General features: G+C 42.8%; 1 non-coding gene across 1 annotated transcript; it reads right to left on the bottom strand.

Moving 5' to 3' along the window:
* Positions 1-393: 393 nt before the first annotated feature.
* On the bottom strand, positions 394-468 carry Trnas-cga. The gene has a single exon. It is a non-coding gene; the product is annotated as a tRNA-Ser (tRNA).
* Positions 469-15,400: the final 14,932 nt, after the last annotated feature.

Here is a 15,400-nt window from a genome sequence, read left to right as displayed (position 1 = left end):
GGTCCCAGCTAGATACGGCAACCCTACGGTAATATGATCTTTGCGGTTAAACTGTACAACCCGATATTTTATTTTCAATTTGTTGACATCTCGTCAAGTGACACTGCAGCAGTCTACAAAAACATAGTGGTAACATATATGTTATTTAGCGCTGAATAAAATGCTCCATTACTTAAATAATTCGCTTTAAAGTTAGCTGCAACAAAGAAAATTATTGATCATAATCCATGTAACAGAGGAGCGAAAGTCGAATTAAATCCTCCGTTATCACCCGCTGAAGTAGATCACAACTATACACTACATTTTTATAAGCATTGAGTATTTTCAGAATGAGATTTTCAGTCTGCAGCTGAGTGTGCGCTGGTATGAAACTTCCTGGCAGATTAAAACTGTTTGCCGGACCGAGACTCGAACTCGGGACCTTTGCCTTTCGCGGGCAAGTGCTCTACCAGCTGAGCTACCCAAGCACGACTCACGCCCCGTCCTCACAGCTCTAGTTCTGCCAGTACCTCGTCTCCTACCTTCCAAACTTAACAGAAGCTCTCCTGCGAACCTTGCAGAACTAGCAGACCTGAAAGAAAGGATATTGCGGAGACATGGCTTAGCCACAGCGTACCGGATGTTTCCAGAAGCCAATCACAAGACAGAAGCTGTGAGGACGGGGCTTGAGTCGTGCTTGGGTGGCTCAGTTGGTAGAGCACTTGCCCGCGAAAGGCAAAGGTCCCGAGTTCGAGTCTCGGTCCGGCACACAGTTTTAATCTGCCAGGGAGTTTCATACCAGCGCACACTCCGCCGGAGAGTGAAAATCTCATTCTGGAAACATCCCCTACGCTGTGGCTAAGCAATGTCTCCGCAATATCCTTTCTTTCAGGACTGCTAGTTCTGCAAGGTTCGCAGGAGAGCTTCTGTTAAGTTTGGAAGGTAGGTGACGAGGTACTGGCAGAAGTAAAGCTGTGAGGACGGGGCGTGAGTCGTGCTTGGGTAGCTGAGTTGGTAGAGCACTTGCCCGCGAAAGGCAAAGGTCCCGAGTTCGAGTCTCGGTCCGGCACACAGTTTTAGTCTGCCAGGGAGTTTCATACCAGCGCACACTCCGCCGGAGAGTGAAAATCTCATTCTGGAAACATCCCCTAGGCTGTGGCTAAGCAATGTCTCCGCAATATCCTTTCTTTCAGGACTGCTAGTTCTGCAAGATTCGCAGGAGAGCTTCTGTTAAGTTTGGAAGGTAGGTGACGAGGTACTGGCAGAAGTAAAGCTGTGAGGACGGGGCGTGAGTCGTGCTTGGGTAGCTGAGTTGGTAGAGCACTTGCCCGCGAAAGGCAAAGGTCCCGAGTTCGAGTCTCGGTCCGGCACACAGTTTTAATCTGCCAGGAAGTTTCATTAAGTATTTTGTCGCAAGATTTCATGGCTCTCCTGCAACGACTGCTGCCCTTGCAAGGGCCCTGTCGTGCATACAGTTCGATTAAAATGGTTGAAACGGCTCTGAGCACTATGCGACTTAACTTCTGAGGCCATCAGTCGCCTAGAACTTAGAACTAATTAAACCTAACTAACCTAAGGACGTCACACACATCCATGCCCGAGGCAGGATTCGAACCTGCGACCGTAGCGGTCACGCGGTTCCAGACTGAAGCGCCTAGAACCGCACAGCCACACCGGCCGGCACAGTTCGATTAGAACTCATACTGAACTATACAGCACTAATGCTTCGGATGCTTGACTTGTGTAGATACCTGTCCTGCCACAGCCCGTTTAGATTTTCTGTGGCACTCCTTTTCCAAACAATACAGTACTCTGTCTCTACCTTGCTTTTAACGACACTTTAATTGTAACATAGTTTCCTTCTGTTGTTTTTCTTTCCGTCTCTCGGTATCGTCCGGCGTTTACGTGCCTTGGCGATACGGCCAACATTCGCATATTCGTTACCATGTATTCAAATGTCGACTCAGTAGTATTTCGGGATGCAGGGAAAGGCACCGTCGCCTCTCGGTACTTAAGCAGGGCCCGCCTTGTTAGTTTCGGCTAATGTCTTCCGCTGATGTCACTGGAGTTTCCTTCAGCGCCGGAAGTAGTGCATTAGGCGGACAGGAGGAAAAGCGCACGGTTGGGAGAGCGTGGCGCGCGCTGCGGGGTCCCGCACATAGCCGCTGTGTCGACACGGCGGTTCTCCGCCTCCACTTAGGCGCCCCCTGTCGCTTAACAAGGCCGCTCGACTAATTAGCGGGCAGCGCTAGGAACGCAGGCCGCTGCAGTCCCTGTCACAAGTCGTCCCACTGCCGAAACAGTCGCGCCCGTTTCGTACCGTTGCAATCAACTGCGAATCTGTATTGACTTTTCATTATTGTTCTTCACGGGAACCAAGCGTGTTTGTCTTTTCTAGTGAATATTGTAATTTTAATAAAATAGCCACAGTGACTTTTCTCAGAAACCTCAGGCAGCCGAGTAAGTGGGAATTTAAATGAAATTTCCTTCATCTGTCTATGGTCAGTTCGTAAATGTGATTTTGGAAGCGCCTCTTGATGGCTACAACTGCTGAAATCACGATGGAAACACAACACATAAACATACAAAATAATTTGTCTACAGAACATGAATGAGCTGTCACGTGAGAAAGAAGGGCGTACAGTACTATTCTGTAAAGCAGTTTAACACCACAACCAGGCTTTATTACGAATGGTTTGGAGTGCCTCGCTTTGAACTGACGTGTCCGGCGAACTATAACAAGGTCTATAGTTTAAAGTGGACGCCGAACTAGGGTTCATTTTGACACTGGTCACACCGAAAAATCATTACCAGAAGTAAGAGAAATAAAAAAGATGAAATAAACCTCCTAGAACCGTTTGAGACTTCTGCTTTTAATTCTTTGTAACTCGTTTTAAACTGTGTATTTAGTCTCGCTATTCGAAACAACTAATTGTCAATCGACATAACTTGTTCACATATAAAATTAATTAGGTAAGCTGCCGGCCGCGGTGGCCTAGCGGTCCTGGCGCTGCAGTCCGGAACCGCGGGACTGCTCCGGTCGCAGGTTCGAATCCTGCCTCGGGCATGGGTGTGTGTGATGTCCTTAGGTTAGTTAGGTTTAAGTAGTTCTAAGTTCTAGGGGACTTATGACCTAAGATGTTGAGCCCCATAGTGCTCAGAGCCATTTGAACCATTTTTTGAATTAGGTAAGCTACAGAATTTGCTCGCTGTAAGAAGGCGAGGTCCTTTACACTCAGACATGTGAGAAACTAACTGGGCCGGCCAGGGTGGCCGAGCGGTTCTAAGCGCTACAGTCTGGAACCGCGCGACCGCCACGGTCGCAGGTTCGAATCCTGCCTCGGGCATGGACGTGTGTGATGTCCTTAGGTTGGTTAGGTTTAAGTAGTTCTAAGTTCTAGGGGACTGATGACCTCAGAAGTTAAGTCCCATAGTGCTCAGAGCCATTTGAACCATTTTTTTGTTATTCCAATAAATCAAGAACGACACTGTACTTCAGTCTTACTCAAATCGACACAGGTGCCCCCAGTGTCATATGCAAAGAAACAGCACACGCCAATTACGATATAAGACAGCATAGCATTGTTATTCCTTATAACATAACAACAGTTCAAAGCGCTGACAACGAAATTGTGCATTGCAATGGACTCTGTAGAAAAGAAACAAGCTACTGCTTGACAGACAACGCAAATTTTATTTCTACCTCTTCGTAACTTCTGTGGAAGTCCCACAGTAAATTCACAAACATAATGCCAGATGCTAATGTTCCTGCGAAAATACGAAGTGTGACAGGCAGGCGAAGCACTTTTCGTAATTGAAAAATGAATTTAAAAGAGTTCTCGAGATTCCATCGCAGCTCAGTGTTTACTTGACTCTCTTTCACATTTTTCTCTCTACCGGCCCATACAATATTCATATTCTGCGCCAAAACAAAATGAAAATGAATTTCGCTGATCCGTACCCTGAGGAACCTACAGTCATTGAATCACGCTTCGTTGCTTCATGCTGATGGTGCGAAATTGATATGACCTGTTATTAATACACGTGGCGTCAACTAAAAAGACTTGTAATACGGCGGCAGAACACCGAAGGGGTTATCCCGGCCAATAAATGCCATACGATCATTTCATTTCATTTTTAGTAACATTTCAGTTGCATCAGAAATGACTTCACCGTGTAGTACAATCTGACTGGTATCTTACAGTGTTGTTACATTGATGGACTAACGAGAGACAGTACTTTAGCAGGTTTTTACACTTGCTTCTGCAATTATTCCCTGCTCTGTTTTTCATTCGACAGTCGTCAGAATAAGTCAAAATTCCGCCGTTCCATTGTCGATTGTCCTTTGGATTGACTGCAGTTTACCCTGAGTTTCACGTCTGGTATGACTTTTTCTTTGTGAGAAATCGTATTTGCACTTTGGATCAAGTTCTAAACTTCTTGGCCCCTAAATAAAGTCGAAAGAGTGCATTCTACATGCACGACTAACGCAGTACTGTGACTCTGACAGCAATCTGCTAGTGGTTTGTCAATTTATCTCGCTTGCTATTAATTAGAGCGTATAGTGTCACCGTTTATCTGATGTGGTTTCCAGACACTAAAGATCAGACACTGGTTTCCCGATTAATGTGAAAATCCTCTTTTAGTACGAAAAAGTCCTGGGGGCTTTTGTAACTGTCTGATTGAGAAAACACACGACGTCCGGTAGCATTATGCTACGTGAAGTACAATAGGTTGAGGACACCTCTATTTAGTGGTATCTACAGTCCATTTAATTATTCAACCCAATTGATTGTAACGAGGGATGGTGTCAGTTTAATTCTCAATGTGCAATAAAACGCCGCAACTAAGTTTTGCCTGTCGACGGAGTATGTATATATATATATATATATATATATATATATATATATATATATATATATATATATATATATATATATATGGTTCAAATGGCTCTAAGCACTATGGGACTTAACATCTGAGGTCATCAGTCTCCTAGACTTAGAACTACGTAAAACTAACTAACCTAAGGACAGCACACACATCCATGCCCGAGGCAGGATTCGAACCTGCGACCGTAGCAGCGGCGTGGTTCCGGACTGAAGCGCCTAGAACTGCTCGACCACAACGGCCGGCCCTTAATCGGAAATTAAGAACAATATGTTGCAAGGTTCGAGTTTTCAGGTGCCCATAAGTGCATGCACGCCACCACAGAACAGCCCTCTGTAACGTTTGGAAGTGCAGTTTGTTTTCTACTATCTTTATTGCTATAAATATGATTTATGTAGCTGTGCGAAGATTTAAAGTATGATAGACACCTGGTGATAACTGTTTTCGTCATATTTTACGTCCATTTCCTCCTTCGTATTTCTTTACATTGTCTTTGGGACGCAGAATTTAATTTATAGAATTGCAGTTTTTTTACCTTCTGTTGCGAATTACTAAGCATAGTGTTTACTTGGTAGGCACTCCCACTGTACCAATTAAAACTGATGAATTTAGGAACTCCGTATCTTTCCAGGTGCTATCTTTACCACAGCCATTTTCCTTTTCTGCGAGTTCTATCAATCTCTTCAGCCAAAAGTAGTCATAGTTCCGTCTACCAGACCACAACCGATTGCATCAACTTACCTCTCCAAACTTCTGTGAGCAATAACCTCAATGAACACTGAAAAGCCGGGCGCTGTGGCTGAGCGGTTCTAGGCGTTTCAGTCCGGAACTGTGCTGCTGCTACGGTCGCAGGTTCGAGTCCTGCCTCGAACATGGATGTGTGTGATGTCCTTAGGTTAGTTAGGTTTACGTAGTTCGAAGTCTAGGGAACTGATGACTTCAGATGAAAAGTTCCATAGTGCTTAAAGCCATTTTTAACACTAAAAAAACTAAACGGGGAAATAATGGTGGATAGAATAACAATGTGTTACAGGTATTTAACAATTTGCTCCGCCTGTTCGCAAGTAAAGATCTAACGTCTAGCTAACTTAAACTCTCCTGTCATTAGATACTTCGCCTCGCTTTTTTTTAATCGATTTTATATTTTTAATGTGTATAGTGTTATGATAACGACAGCGGTTAATTTCTGGTTCGTGAGTTTCATTTCCTGTACACCACTCAGACTCGTAATTAGTTTGACGTAAGTATGCTGCTAGTGTGAGGTTAATATCAAATATGTCTAAAGTATTTCTCAAGATATGACGGATCACTGATGTCCACTATCACTATTTCTGTTTGCCACTGCTGTAGGTTCCACAAAAGGATCCAGTTTCTCATTACTATCAGTATTAACTTATGCAGTCGCGTTAAATGAAAGATGCGTCACGAGAAAAAAGGATACATTTTCCAGAGGCAAGAACCAGATCTATAATTCACATTCATTTTCTTTTAAAGAGCATGGAGACCATGTTCTCGTCACCGAACGAAGTTTCACAACAGTGCGATTGAATTACCACATCCATTTTTCCTCGTATTCGCTTAAGACGAAAAACGTGACTGTCGCTTTGTGCAGTGTACCGTTTTCCTTACGTTACATGTAGTGCGTGGCTTTCTGATGAACGTAAGTCGTCTTTTTAATTAGTATTAATTTTTCCGTTGTTTAACACATAGCAACTATATTTCATGTCAGCTTCGGGTCTTGCAACGCAACCACTAAAAGCTGGAATTCCTTTGCAGGGTTTTATCTTTTTGGATTTAAAACTAGTCATTAGTTATTGCTATCAGAAATATTTTCACTTGCTGTTTTATTGACAGATTCAGGGTATATCTTAGCAATTGCACTAACAACATAGCAGTTACGGGTTAATACAGCTTAGTCCTGTTTTACTGACGTGTTAATGAACGTATGTGTAAATGGACTGAAAACTTCTTTTTAGCAGCAAACTGTAACAGGCCTACGTAATGATTACGTATGTGATAGCTAGACCACAGCACAACACACATTAAGATGTTTACAGGCAGCGAATTTCAAGGACAGCCACAATTCAGATGACCGGAAATGCTCCTGTTGAGGAGTATATACTGTACTATCTTATTCTGCCTCGAACATATCGTCAACAAATTCATTTTTGTCTTAAAAACGTGAAGTTTTTCAGCGTGTCTCGAAATAGTAATCGGGCTGTTCATCTGTAAGCGATTACACAAGGTCAGAGGGTGAGGATGAAAGGGAGTCACAAGCCAAACATGAAAGTGTATTAACCGAAACGGGTGTGCTTTTAGCTTGTACAAAATTACATTCCAAAGGATGGTCACAGCAACCACAAATGGGCACTCTGCGATCTACTTTGAAGTATTTGCATGTAGCCTCTAGCACAGCTATGAAGGCAAACATATGTGATTACTGTTACCACAGATGACGAAAGGCTGATCGTGGACTGTGTATCTGGGTAAGAGTTCGAGACTCCTCTGAAACTGTTATACTCGTGGCAGTTAGGCAATGGAATTTTGAGGTTTGGCAAGGTTGGCACCGCGATGTAATTGGAAATTTAGATGAATAGAAATGATCTCAAATAACACTGTTCAGATTGTATGGGAAGGAAGAGGTTATTACTCAGAAAATTTAATTTCAGTCGTTGTGTAAAAGTGATTTTTTAAATCAGGGGTTCTAGAAACAACAGTCTCCCCACTATGCTTATTGGATGCTGCTAACAGTTGATCACAAAACCGCTCATTATGATAGTTTTAAGATTGTAAAATGTTCAAATGTCTGTGAAATCTAATGGGACTTAACTGCTAAGGTCATCAGTCCCTAAGCTTACACACTACTTAACCTAAATTATCCTAAGGACAAACACACAAACCCATGCCCGAGGGAGGACTCGAACCTCCGCCAGGACCAGCTGCACTAAGATTGTACAATGACAGAGTTTTTGTTTTGTGATAAATAGTGTTGCGCTAATGTTCACGGTGCAGTCGAAATAATAGTAAACATGTGGTAATGTAAAGCTGATCTCGCTCGGAAGTTTGATATGGACACCACTGTACTTTACTAGGCATTGCCCTATTGGAATTTGTATGCTTTTGCCTTGTCCCGACCGAAGTAATTTATTCAGCCAGTTACAGGTAGACCTACAGTGTATGCAAACTTCGTAGCACGACACATCTTGGCATTTATCACAATAAAAACGTCACTACCTGAAGTGGAAGAAGGGATAAGTAAAAAATAAAAACCTATTAGGACGGAATGAAAACTGAAACTGTGTATGAGGTTTGATTCTCGAATAGTGTGACGTTAAACCACAGAGCTAAAACATGTCTTGAATAATTACATTAATTGTAAACACTCACCTTTGAAAGACGACTTCATAAATAAACAGACCCATTCAGCTTCCTTCCCCAACGCCCTTCTTCCTGTTCCATTCGTGGGTGTTATCCAGGAAACAAAAATGTTCGTACACTCCCGCATGAGCCTGAATTTCTCTAATTTTAACTTCGTGTTTATTACGAGAGTTTTATGTTGGAGGCAGTACTATGTTTCTTCACTTTTGGAACGTAGGCCCTTGAAAGGTTGTGAGCAGAGCTCTCCATGACGCACATCGTCATAACTGTAGCGCCTCCCACTCCAGTTTGTTGAGCATAAATACAAATTTTAAAAAACTGAATAATGCAACTCTCTTTAATTTTTTCCTGCCGTTGCGATAATCCAACTTGGTAAAAGACCCAGACCTACGAATAATACTCAAACATTGATGGAACTAGTGTTTGTAAGCTGCACTACCTCATCAAAAGTACCCGAACACCTGTTAGTGGACAATAATACTCGTACTAAAACAATCATCATCTCCGAACTGTTCATCTACAGTACATATTACGCAATGCATTTAGTACTTTCTTAAGTGAAGTTAGGGCATCGCACACTAACCATGTAGAACACCCCCATTCTGTAACACCACATTTTCTGTTTTTCTCTGTTGACACTAAACATGATGGCAGCTAACGTACATTAGCATTTGTCAAACCTAAACACGTCCATCAGATTGGCAAATGGTACCAAGTGAATCATCAATCCAACTCACCTGTTTCTGGTTATCCGCTGTCCAGTGTCGTAGGTCTTTACACCATCTCAAGCATTGCTTAGCATCGACTGCAGAAATGAGTGTCTCATGAGGAGCTGATTCACCATTGTTCTCCACACTTAGTCCTCCCTAAACACAATCACTGTGCTAGTTGGACTGCTGGTAGCACTGCATCTCACCAGTAATTCCTTACGCTGATTTCATGCCATTTTGTACAACCATCCTCGCCAATACTCGACGGTCCCTGCCCATCGGTACAATGAGGTCTGCCTGATCTAGGTTTAGCTATGGTTCTCCCTTCGCATTCCCACTTCACAATCACTTCACTAACAGTGGATTTTATGTATATAGACTGAAGCAGGAAGTGAAAATTTGTACCAACACTGGTAATCGAACCTGGGTCTCGTGCTTTCTAGGCAGGTGCATTAGCCACTAAGTCAACTGGGAACAGCGCTTGACACACATGCACGGATTACCTTGGCACGCCTCCCTCTTGATCCAAATTCTCGCTGCCACCTTAGTCTACTATACTATAAATTTCCCTTTTACACATGAACAGAATTGCTAAGGGTCTCCTTGTTCTGCAATAGCATCTCAGTATCGAACATAAATGGGGGATCCAGATTGAAAACCAGGTGCCCATACTTATACAAACAAAATGACAAAATTTCAGAGACCTTACTGGACTTGTATAGATGGGCGGCAGTGAGAATTTGTATCGAGGAAGGAGGGGTGCCAGGGTAATACGTGCAGTTGTATGAACCGCTGTGCCAAGTTGGGTTCAGGGCTAACGCAACTGCTAAGTAAGCAGGAGACCCGGGTTCGATCCCTGGCCTTGGTACAAAGTTTCACTCGCGACTTCAGTCTGCACCATAAAATCATATCTGTATGAGACCAGTGAAGTCTCTGAAATTGTGTCATTTCACTAATAGCCGACTTGGGCAATGTTAGATAGGCTGAAAAGTCCCTGATGGATACGTTTCTCAGGAGACACCCGCTGAGTTCTCCTGACTACCGAGCAAGATGGTGCAGTGGTTAGCACACTGGACTCGCATTGAGGAGGACGATGGTTCAAACCAGCGCCCAACCTCCTGATTTAGGTTTTCCGTGATTTCCCTAATACCGGGATGGTTCCTTTGAAAGGGCACAGCTGACTTCCTTTCCCATCCTTCCCTAATCTGATGAGACAAATGACCTTGCAGTTTGGTCTCCTCCCCAAATCAACCCTACCCAACCAGCCTCCTGACTGACTCATTATGCTATCACTGCTTTCCTGCTGACGACACAATACCACCTGCCTCCTTCTATATTAGTAGTAGGGCAACAGGGGCATGGGTGCAGTTTCTTAGTGCGGGTTACCTACATTCAGGGACGAACTTATTGTTCTCCTTTGATTGACAGGTCATTAACCTATTCTTCTGCTAAGAGGGCTAAGACCCTCCAGGACAATCCATCTATGTGATTGACAGGTAATGATCTATCAATCAGAGGAAAACAATAGGTTTCCCCCTGAGTGAATGCTTGCCCCTGAATGTAGGCAACCCACATCAACAAATTGCACCGAAGCCCCCCGTTGCCCTACCATGTACATTTACGGGTCCGGCTCTCGTGACACATTGTGGTCAATTCCGCATTATATAGGATTGTCTGGATACTTTTGATCAGGCAGTGCAAAATCAGGAATTGAAGAATGTAACTCGTTTTACGCGGAATGGTGGCGAGTTAGACTGGGTCTAATTTCGATGGCAGAGTAGTAACTGCCGACACAACAGGGGTATAATTTACAGATTTTTGTGGGTTATTTGCTCCAGTTATAGGCTTGTTGCAAATTCCGCTTAGAATATACCTTTTGAAAACATGTAAACAATATGCAGAGAATAGAGATTAGACGATACGCAGGTGGATAGTGCCGGCGTGACGCGAGGTGAGGTGAGAGGCACCGTGCGTGCACGGGCAGCCGACGGCGGCCCTGGAACTGAATTATTTGTCGTCCGTCCTCAGTCTGCCGACACGAAGCTGCTCGAAACACGAAGGGTGACGAAAAGAAGAACAACAAGTTTTATAACAGGGCCTGCGCTGTTTCCGCCAGAGCTGCCTTTCAAATGACTGTGCTTCTTTTCTAATTCACTGGCCATCAGAGCGTTTACGACATTTAATCATCGAAATTATACAAAAATACGTTCGCTCGTGTTTTTGGATTCTACTCTGGTGTCCTGTTTTAAGGCAACCAAAACAGTGGTACATACCTCGCAAAGAAATGCAGGTAGACTTAGAGAAAGTTTTTGACGATGTTGACTGGAATACTCTCTTTCTAATTTTAAAGGTGGCAGGGGTAAAATACGGGGAGCGAAAGGCAATTTTCAATTTGTACGGAAACCAGACGGCAGTTATAAGAGTCGAGGGGCATGAAAGGGAAGCAGTGGTTGGGAAGGGAGTGAGACAGGGTTGTAGCCTCTCCCTGATGTTATTCAATATGTATACTGAGCAAGCAGTAAAGGAAACAAAAGAAAAATTCGGAGTAGGTATTAAAATCCAAGGACAAGAAACAAAAACTTTGAGGTTCGCCGATGATATTGTAATTCTGTCAGAGACAGCAAAGGACTTGGTTCAAATGGCTCTGAGCACTATGGGACTTAACTTCTGAGGTCTTCAGTCCCCTAGAACTTAGAACTACTTAAACCTAACGAACCTAAGGACATCACACACATCCATGCCCGAGGCAGGATTCGAACCTGTGACCGTAGTGGCCGCGTGGTTCCAGACTGTAGCGCCTAGAACCGCTGGGCCACTACGGCCGGCGCAAAGGACTTGGAAGAGCAGTTGAAAGGAATGGACAGTGTCTTGAAAGGAGGATATAAGATGAACATCAACAAAAGCAAAATGAGGATAATGGAATGTAGTCGAATTAAGTCGGGTGATGCTGAGGGAATCAGATTAGGAAATGAGACACTTAAAGTAGTAAAGGAGTTTTGCTATTTGGGAAGCAAAATAACTGATGATGGTCGAAGTAGAGAGGATATAAAATGTAGACTGGCAATGGCAAGGAAAGCGTTTCTGAAGAAGAGAAATTTGTTAACATCGAGTATAGATTTAAGTGTCAGGAAGTCGTTTCTGAAAGTATTTGTACGGTGTGTAGTCATGTATGGAAGTGAAACATGGACGATTAATAGTTTAGACAAGAAGAGAATAGAAGCTTTCGAAATGTGGTGCTACAGAAGAATGCTGAAGATTAAATGGGTAGATCACATAACTAATGAGGAGATACTGAATAGGGTTGGGGAGAAGAGGAGTTTGTGGCACAACTTGACTAGAAGAAGAGATCGGTTGGTAGGACATGTTCTGAGGCATCAAGGGATCACCAATTTAGTATTGGAAGGCAGCGTGGAGGGTAAAAATCGCAGAGGGAGGCCAAGAGATGAATACACTAAGCAGATTCAAAAGGATGTAGGCTGCAGTACGTACTGGGAGATGAAGAAGCTGTAAGTAGGCTGTTTATGTTTTCTTTATGTAAGTAGGCTGTTTAGGTTTTTTTTGGTAACGCCACCTCTCTATGAAAATCACTGGCTGTGCTGTGTGCAGTCTGTGGCTGCTTTGCATTGTTGTAATACTGCCATTGTAGTGTTGGGCAGCGGCAGCTGGATGTGAACAGCGCGTAGCGTTGCGCAGTTGGAGGTGAGCCGCCAGCAGTGGTGGATGTGGGGAGAGAGATGGCGCAGGTTTGCAATTTGTCATGAACTGATATATATATTATGACTTGTGATGATATTAAGGTAAATACATTGTTTGTTCTCTATTAATATCTTTCATTTGCTAACTATCCCTATCAGTAGTTAGTGCCTTTAGTAGTTTGAATCTTTTATTTAGCTGGCAGTAGTGGCGCTCGCTGTATTGCAGTAGCTTGAGCAGCGAAGATTTTTGTGAGGTAAGTGATTTGTGAAAGGTATAGTTTAATGTTAGTCAGGGCCATTCTTTTGTAGGGAATTTTAAAAGTCAGATTGCGTTGCGCTAACAAAGTATTGTGTGTCAGGTTAAGCACAGTCTCGTGTAGAATTGTTCAAAGTGGACGTTTCATATGTCGACCCTTAGCCTAGGATACCTCACTGGAATCTTCTGATTTTTTCTTGTAGTTTGTGTATTTAGTGTAGCTTTTGTTTATTGCTAGCGCGTAATTGTAGAGAGAATCTCCTTTGTAGTTGCAGTCTTTCATTGTTGTACAGTAAAACAGTTGTGGCATGCATGTAGATTTGCACCAAGTTTTTCGCAGCTGCAATTAACTAGATATTATTTTCAGTGCTATTTTAATGTGTTCTCTTATTTTTGATCTTCAAATTGTGTTTTTCTGTGTTGTCGTGTGAAATACTGTGACAATAATGGCGTGTGAAAAACGTAACACTAGGCTCCAAACTAAACTGAGAAATAATAGTGATGACGAGCGTAGCTTATCAGCGCCGCCGAGTAATGAATTTACTAATGTTCAAAGTAGTAATTTGATAATTGTGCATAGGGAAATGGAGCGGGCGGCAAACAATGGCGTGGACAGTGAAACAATTAGTGAAGAGGGAAGCATTATCGATCGATCGGTCGGCAACAGCTCGCCTCAGGAATCCGAAATGATAGGACACAATTTTGCAAACACTGTAGATTCAGGTTTTGCGACCTCACCGTTTTCTCAAATGAGTCAAGACACGTTTTCCGCTTGTCAAAATGTGAATGTTGCCGGTGCAAATTCACTGCCGAAAAGCACTGAGGAACATGTTTCAGACACCAGTGCATTGTTATTACAATTAATGCAACAAATGGGACAAAAGCTTGAAAAGTTAGACACAATGGAACAAAATCTTCGAAAGTTAGACACAGTGGAACAAAATCTTAAAAAGTTAGACACAATGGAACAACATCAGAGACAAACACAGCAACAGTTAGACACAATGGAACAAAATCTTCAAAAGTTAGACACCACACTTGAACAAACACGTGAAGATTTAACTACTGAGTTACATAACATTGAATCTAAATGTCAAAAAGTCTGTAATGACGTAAAAACACAAATTTGTGGGCATTTTCAACCTATTTTTTCGCGGCATGAAAATGCATTACAGAATCACGAAGCAGCCATAAAAGAACTGCAAATTATTGTTCATGAAAATCATGAGACCTTGCAAGCTAAATTTGACTCAGTTGCATCTACCGATTCGGTTACGCAACTTGCAAAAACTCAGGATAACTTAAAGGACACAGTAGATTCGATTTCAACACAAATGGACACTCTGAAACTTGGTTCAGAAAAACACACTGAGGAAATGTGTTCATTATCAGAGAAAGTAGTTGAACTTTCGGATCAGCTAAATAATTTATCTACGAAGGTAGATGATAATCTGAATGACGCAAAACCGGTAGTCTTTAATGACACAGAACAGAGCGAACAAATTAGGAAACTGAAACAAAATCTGAATCAAATTGATACGCAACACCAAAGAGAAATCCGGGAAGTACAAGATCAGCTGACACAGGTAATACAAGAATTACGTATTTCAGAAGACACTCGCGCTCCAACACGGGAAGAGGGACTTAGAAATACGGAAAAGCCGCAAAATAATAACACAGGGCATTTCGGAAGTTATGAAAGAAATTGGCAATGTGCACCGAATTTTGAGATGGAACGGCCGACACGACCTAACAATGACCGATATGCGACTCGCCGACATGATGATTTTGACTATAAGCTGTTCATTACTACACGTAAATTCAAAACATTTAAGAATTCTGGCAACGACATTCATCCACAAGCATGGCTCCATCAATTCTCGCATTGTTTTCCTCCCAACTGGTCGTTAGAACACAGATTAGAATTTATGTGTGGCTACTTGGAGAATGAACCAGCTGTAAGAATGCGATCGGTCATTCACGATTGTCACAGTGAAGGAGATTTTTATCATGCCTTCCTCTCAGCGTATTGGTCTCAAGCTACACAAGACCGTGTAAAACATAACATCATAATGATGAAACACTTCGAACAATCTGAATTTTCCAGTCTTGTGAAATATTTTGAAGACATGTTGCACAAGAATCAGTACCTGACAAACCCATACAGCCCCTCAGAACTCATCCGCATTTGCTTAATCAAACTGCCTGAACATTTACGACATATTATTTTGGCAGGACGTTGCAAAGACGACATTGAAGCATTTCAGGGACTCTTACAAGAATTAGAAATTGACACTGACAATCGCGGAACGCGAAACCAGGAACATAACAATTACAGGTCACATCCGTCGCAAATCCGCGATGAAAGAAGTAATAACTGGACACGACAAGGCTATTCTCACAACACAAATCGTGACCAAAATAGACACCACCCGTATGACAACCGTTGGCAGAGTAGTAATAACTACAGGGAAAGATCACCTCTCCGTGGT

The sequence above is a fragment of the Schistocerca americana genome, chromosome 6 (genome assembly GCF_021461395.2).
Source record: "Schistocerca americana isolate TAMUIC-IGC-003095 chromosome 6, iqSchAmer2.1, whole genome shotgun sequence".
Lineage (NCBI taxonomy): Eukaryota > Metazoa > Arthropoda > Insecta > Orthoptera > Acrididae > Schistocerca > Schistocerca americana.
The sequence above is the reverse complement of the archived record's forward strand: the minus strand, read 5'-3'. Positions and strand labels throughout refer to the sequence as shown.